Raw genomic sequence first — 5,027 nt, 5'->3', positions numbered from 1 at the left:
CGCCTGCCGTCTCTTTCGCGACTGTTCAGCCTAACCAAGGTCCAGGCCCGGTAAACACTTCCCCGACGACGAGTGGGTTCGGTCCGACTGTTCAACCCTCTGCTGCTGGTGTTGGTCCGTCTGGAGGATACGGGACCGCTGTTCCTGGTTACTCGTCGGCTAACCTTGGAGGAGCTCCTTGGAGCGGCCCTAACGGAAGTTATGGCAGTAACTACGCCTCTGGGTACAGTCATCCCGCGCCGTCGGCTGCAGTGGTGCCTTTCGGGATGCCTACTAACATCCGGAACGCTATCCGCATGATTTAGCCGTTCTACTCTGATGGAGCGTCGGTCGAGAAGGCGAAGACATTCTGGGACTCTCTTGAGCGTGCTACAGTGGGTCTGGAGGAATCCATTCGTCTCAGTGCTTTCCGCGAGTGCCTGAAGGGCAAGACTGGTGAGGATTGGTGGACGTACTCTCGTATCAACTCTTTTGATACTCTCCGGACCCGGTTCCATAACCAGTTTATCTGCCAGACCCCGTTGTAGCTGATCCAGAAGCTCCAGAACACTAAGCGTCCTCGAGGAATGTCCGCCGAAGTGTGGGGCGACATGATCTCGGGCTTGTGTGACGACGCTCAGTGTTACGACGAGCAAATACGCTACCAGTACTTCCTAACGGGACTACGAAACAAGCAGTGGAGAGCCGCTCTCGACGGGAGTATGATTGACTCTATCCGTGGTGCTGTAACGCAGTTACTGTTCAAGAACATGCATCTCCCTTCTGACCACGACGATGAGTTCGAGAACACTTCGACGATTTACACCGAGAACTCTGCTTTGGAACGGATGATGAACATGATGCAACAGACCCAGAATTTGCTAATGCAACAACAGCAACAGCAGCAACAGTTGCTGGAACGTCCTCTGGCTGCTGCTTACCCGGCTCCTGCCATGAATGTGGCTGCTGCTTACTCTCCTGCTGCTCAGAGTGTTCCGATACCTCAGGCTCAACCGGCCGCGACCACCCCTACTACCCCGTTCCGTGACGTTCGTCATGGCCCGGACTTGTACACTCAAGACGGTCAGATTGTGTGTGGTAGGTGTCACGTTCTTGGATGTAACCGGCTCAACTGTCGCCGAGGTAGGGCGACTTGCACCAACTGTAAGGCTGCGGGTCATATCAGCGTCGAGTGTGAACATCCTCCTACGAACGGTTATCGGAGCAACCCGCCGAGGAACGGCCGTAAGTGTTTCTTGTGTGACGAACCTGGTCACTTGCTTTCGGACTGTCCTTTGAAGGCGTCTCTGAAGACTCTTGGAACGGCTGCTCCTCAAGTGTCTACACCAGTCCAAGGACAAGCGCCCCGACAGCAGTGATGGGGGCGAGAGGGAGGGGAAGGAAGTGTAGCTCCTTCCTCTTGTCAATGGAACGACACAAGTAGGAACACTTTGAACTCCTTGGAGGAGTCGGCCGCGAGGTATGAAGTGCGTCCTATACTGGGTGGAGTGTAACCCACCGTGTTGGATAAATTGTGGTTAAGCCGCCTGATAAAAAGAGAGTGTGTAACTGGAAAAGTAGAGCCAAGAAATATCTATGTACTCTGTGAGCCCTCCGAGCCCGTAAGAAAACGGTCCTCCGAGACAGACCAAAGTGGGAGTGTGTGAAACAGAAAGTGCCATTGCAAGAGAGTGCCCAAAAAAAAAGACAGTAACAGTTAAGCAGATGAGTGGCCGAACGCAAACCAGAAAACCATAACTGAGGAACCGTGTTACCTGCGAGAGATATTACTACAACCTGAGAACGCAGTGGAACGAGGAGCCCCAATAGTGAAGGATAACTACGAGAATGTGGATTCGAGTGTGAGTAAGCTCGCAAACATCATTAACGACCCGAGGAGTCACCTGGGTCGGAGCGGACACAGTCAAGAAAAGAGAGAAGTGTTCGTTCAAACCCAACCGGAAGAGTCTATAGTCGCTGAGGAAGGCATTCCAGACGGTAGCGTTGAACTAGAAAGAACGGACTCGGAGACTAGCCTGGAAGAGAACACTAGCCCGGAGAGAGACGTTAAAGAGATCGTAACCGCTGCCGAAGAACCCGAGATAATGCCTTCGTACGCGCGAGTGTTCTCGAAGGAGGAACTGGATGCCCTACAAGAAGGAAAGGACATTGGAGCAGCTGAAGAGAAGGAGGAATACGACGAAGAGCTCGAAGATAGACTGTTTCCCCTGGACGAGGTCGAGCTGAAACGTAGACAAGCAGAGAACGCTGAACGGTCTAGGGAACTGTCCCTAGCCGAGCTCAGTACACTTCTTGGCGTTCCTGAGGAGAAACTGGAACGGACTCGTGAGTCTTCACCCGGACGGTTGTCTACCCCTGAATACTGGCTGGAGTGGTATCGCAAGACGCTGGCCTCGACGGGCGCGGCCAAGCGTGCCAACCGTAATTTCAAGGAAGAACCCCCGGATCACGTCGGTTCCGTAGTGGCGACCGCCTCGGATGGTCGAGACGAGGGTGGAGGAACCGATCCCCAAGTGTTTCCCCTCAATGAGATTAAGGTGGAAACCACTGTCGATCCCGTAGTGACGACCGACTCGGATGGCCGAGACGAGCGAGGAGGAACCGATCCCAAAGTGTGTCCCCTCAAGGAGATTAAGGTGGAAACCGTTCACTTTCCTGAATCGAGTGGATCAACCCCTGCAGAGGAACCGGAAGTCGTGGACCTTACCGTGATCGAGACCAATATCGCCTTAGACTTCAACCGACAACCGGGTAACCCCTCTGGTGCTTCCGCGGAGGACCACGATGCTCTCATCTCTGACGGAATAGTGCCTGAGCGGTGGCGTGCTCTAATCTGGCAGACTGTTTATTATTTTGTGAAGACCGAAGAAATTCAGAAAGGATCGCTGTGCCCCGGTTGCCCTGCTGAAGAGTTGAGGACCGAGAAACTGATGGAAGAGGAAAGCGTTCCTGTATGGAAGCAGGACCTTGAGACCAGGACTCGGGACACTCTCAAGCGTTTCCTTGATCCGTCTGCAGTCGAGCTGGAGAATCTGCTGGTGCGGAGAATCATGGAGCTATATAGGAAGGAAGGAGACAAACAGCGCGTGAAGATCATAGAGCGGAGGTCCCCTTGCCGCAAATGTCGTCCGAAAGAACCTGACCCTGAGAAGACACCCCTCGCGAAACGGGTTAGTTTTGACTGTTCATCTCTTTTCAGCCGACGCTCCGAAGCTATTGGGTGACGCTGCTCGTCGGGAGACTCGGAAAATGGTTTGTACGGTTACGTGAGCGTTGTAGCCGACCGATCCGCTCCGAAGAGAAATCCTGGTCTCCGAGAAGTGCCTGACTCTATGGCGGACACCTCGACCGAAGATGACGACTTTGTGGTCCCAAACGGCAAGCGTGTGATTGGATCTGTTGGCGGAGTAGAAGCGTTATCGTGGGGTTTCATAGAAGACACTCCTGCGGAACTACTAATCGACTCGGGAGCAGTAGCGTGTCTGGTGCACAGCCGCGTATTAGCTCGCCTAGGCCTAAGTCACGCTCCAAGGATGCCCTATGTTGGAAGCCTGAAGGGAGTGTCCGGATCCGTTATTTCCATCAGAGGTGTCATTGACCTGCCGGTGACGCTAGGGTCCGTCGAGAGAATAATTCCGTTCGCAGTCGTCGATACTCTACACGTGGATGCTATCCTAGGGACTAACGCTCTACGGGAATTCAGAGCCGTGGTAAATCTGGACGCTAACACTGTGACGCTGAAGGACACTGGAGAGGTGTTCCCGATCGGTTCTCCTCGCGTCGAAGAATGCTACTTGTCTCGAATCACTTCTAATGTTCGTGTCTACCGTGGAGCGCAAGCTCTTGTAGTCGCTGACGTCCAGGGTGAGGTCGAAGACGGTACGACCGTTCTCGTCGAGGGTCTCGCGACTCTGGATAATACTGTCAAGATCGCTAGCTCACTGTGTACAGTCTGCAAGGGTCGAGTGATTCTAGAAGTGTGCAACCCTACGGAGGAATACGTGGTTATTAAAAGGGGAACGCTGTTGGCCTCTTTAACGGTAGTCCCGGAGTCGGCCTTCTCGCTGGGAGCTTCGACTATCAAGCGCGGTTCGAACAGTCTGGCGAAGTCGATCCCTCAGCTACCGCAGCCACCCTCGTACGCTATCCCCAGAGAGCCTGCTGACTGGATCCTCTCTGTCAAAGGTACCGCGGACGCGAGGTCTGAGAACACCGAAACGCCTCCGCCTGACCAGGACCGTGGCCCCGAGGAAAAGTTGGAAGTCGACTTGGAGAGCTCTAAGCTCGGAGACGAACATAAGAACTGTTCCGCGAAGTTTTGCAACCGTTCAAGGACATGTTCGTTGAGACCTCTATGCGTCCTGGCCGTACTGATTTGCTGGAATTCTCGATCGACACGGGCGACCACGCGCCGATTAAACAACCTCCTTACCGAGTGTCCAAGGCCGAGGGCGACGTCATGGAATCTGAGATCCAAGTATACTTGAGTCAGAACCTCATACGACCGTCTACCAGTCCGTGGGCCAGCCCAGTTCTGATGATCCGCAAGCCTGACGGAGGGATACGGTTCTGTATTGACTACCGAAGGTTGAACGCTGTCACCATCAAGGACTGTTACCCCATGCCCCTTATAGACGATATCCTGGACGTTTTAGGGAACGCCAAACTGTTCTCAACTATGGATTTTGCCTCTGAATATTGGAACGTCCCTATGGCTGCTGATAGTGTGGAGAAAACAGCTTTCACTTGTAAGTACGGTCTGTTCGAATGGCTGGTGATGCCCTTCGGACTGTGCAATGCTGTTCCGGCCTTCGAGCGCCTGATGGAGACGGTTCTGGTGGATCTCAAGTGGAGAACATGTCTGGTGTACCTCGATGACTGTGTGGTCTTCAGCGAAGACTTCCCTACTCACTTAGTACGGCTAAAGCAAGTACTGGAACGTTTCAGATCCGCTGGATTGAAGCTCAAGATGAAGAAGTGCAAGTGGGCCCGGGACCAAGTGGCGTTCCTGGGACACATCGTCACTC

The sequence above is a fragment of the Phytophthora infestans genome, genomic scaffold, assembly GCF_000142945.1.
Source record: "Phytophthora infestans T30-4 supercont1.33 genomic scaffold, whole genome shotgun sequence".
In the NCBI taxonomy this organism is placed as follows: Eukaryota; Oomycota; class Peronosporomycetes; order Peronosporales; family Peronosporaceae; genus Phytophthora; species Phytophthora infestans.
The sequence above is the reverse complement of the archived record's forward strand: the minus strand, read 5'-3'. Positions refer to the sequence as shown.